Source organism: Sinocyclocheilus anshuiensis, unplaced genomic scaffold (assembly GCF_001515605.1).
Source record: "Sinocyclocheilus anshuiensis isolate Anshui unplaced genomic scaffold, SAMN03320099.WGS_v1.1 scaffold465, whole genome shotgun sequence".
NCBI classification, from domain to species: Eukaryota; Metazoa; Chordata; class Actinopteri; order Cypriniformes; family Cyprinidae; genus Sinocyclocheilus; species Sinocyclocheilus anshuiensis.
In genome coordinates, this window is record NW_015539898.1 from 406,874 (window position 1) to 409,118 (window position 2,245).

A 2,245-nucleotide genomic window follows, 5' to 3' on the forward strand; every position below is an offset into this window, starting at 1 on the left:
TATATATATATATATGATATACACACACACACACACATTTGAAATATAAATCTTTTGTAATTCTATAAATGTCTTTGCTGCCACTCTTGATCAATGTGATGCATCCCATCCCTGCTTAATAAAAAGTATTAATTTCTTTAAAAATAAATAAATAAAAGTACTGATCCCAAACTTCTGAACGGTAATATGTATACAATATCTGTCTTCCTTTGAGCTCTAGAAATTAAATTTTAGCTATGCAGGTTACATTTTTACAGAGTAGTGGAAATACATCAGTTTCCTTTAATCCTAAAAGGAGTTGAGGAAAAGAGGGATTTTTTCTTCAATTTCACACCCTGTACCTTTCTTGTTGGCATACACTCTTTCAGCCTGGCACCTCAATATTCTTGAAATTCACACATATCCATTAAAGTGCATCATATGCAAATATGCTTTTTCTCTCTGTTACATCCACACCTTTTACCTAAAGAGCACATGGCATCTAAATTGAAGGCTCTTGAAACCATTGTCTCTCATCTCCATTTACAGTACTTTCACGCCTATGTTTTTCCAGTTAGTGGAAAAGAATTTGTCACCATCTCATCAAGGGAACACATGACTGACTAAAATGTCTTGCACAGCAGATAGCAATACACATCAGTCTTGACATGGAAGGATAAAAACGGAGAAAGGTGGTAAGAAGAAAGAAGCACTGCACTGAAATGCAGAAGAACAGAAGAAAAGTATGCTCAGGACAGACATAAAAAGCAATGGATTAAAGTTAGGAAGCAAGCAAATAATATTAAAAAATATTACAGAAATTTGTGTCACTTTTAATTGACAGAGAATATTGACAGTTATTCAGCTCAAATCAGTTCAATTTTGATTCAATCCAGATCAATTACAGAAGACAGTAGTGTCATGATTCAGCTCAATTCAGTTCAAGTTTTGTTCTCATTATAGGGTTGTGCCGAAAGACGATAGTATCGTGTATCAACTATAGTTAGAGATATCGCCTGTTGCTGGCATCAAGACCATAATAATAATAATAATAATTATTATTATTATTATTATTATTATTACTATTATTATTATCAGGCTAGTATTATTATCTAATTAATTAAATTAAAAGTCTGGCATATGTAAGATTTGTTTATGTTTTTATTACAAGTAAGAAGTGAAATTTTCTTCTCTTAAGAAAGAAGACTTTATTTGGCATTTAGATGATCAAAAATACAGTAAAAGTATAAATACAGTACAGAAAAATACAGTAATATTGTGAAATATTTTTACAATTTAAAATTACTGTTTTTTTATTATTTTAATATAGTTTAAAATGTAATTTATTCCTATGTTGGCATTCTTGTGATTTTTTTAGCAGTCATTACTCCAGTCTTCAGTCACATTATCCTTCAGAAATCACTCACTGATTTGCTGCTCAAGAAGCATTTCTTATCATTATTAATGTTAAAAAAATAATTGTGCTACTTAATATTTTTGTGAAAAATTATTAATTTTTCAGGATTAATTTGATCAAAATACAGTAAAAAAAAAAAAACTAAATATTTAATGTCAGTTCACATTAATGTATGTAGTGCTCAATACAGATTGTTTCAAAGTGTTAATAAAAAATTAAGTCAAAATAAGTGTTAATGTTGCTAAATTCACTAATTATGAAACTAATTCAATTTCAGCTATAAAGCAGCTCTACAGAAGACAGAAATGTCCTTATTGAGCTCAATTTAGTTCAGTGTTGATTCCGTTCAACTCAACTAAGTAACAGTGAAGATGTTGCAAAGTTCATCAATTATTAAACAAATTCCATTCAGCTATAAAGCAGCTCCACAGAAGACAGTTCAATATCCAGCTCAATTCAGTTCAGTTTCTGTTCTCATTCAATACTCTGTGCAGTCAAATCGCTAATATTACTGAATATTAATTGTCTTTAAACCCAAACTGAGCATGCCAAAGGAGATAATGACTAAGAACCAAAACTCCATCAGGTGTCCTTGCATGCTGAATAATAATAAAAAAAGTATAGGAAAAAAAATTACTGACCCCAAATTTTTTGAAGACTTCATCTTACATTTTAACATGTTTTTAAAAGGTGCTTCATTTCTTATGTGTAAAACTTTTTACTGAGGAGAGTACTTTTGTTTAAATAGAATTATTGCATGGCTCTTTGGAATAGTCGATTCTAATCAGTAAATTGCAGCATTCTATGGTGTATATATATATATATATATATATATATATATATATATAT

At 29.4% G+C, this 2,245-nt stretch overlaps 1 protein-coding gene across 1 annotated transcript in view; it reads left to right on the forward strand.

The window, feature by feature from the left end:
• Positions 1 to 2,245, forward strand: part of LOC107685949 (contactin-associated protein-like 5) — an 87,725-nt gene that overhangs the window by 79,538 nt on the left and 5,942 nt on the right. The gene's annotated exons all lie outside the window — the stretch shown is intronic.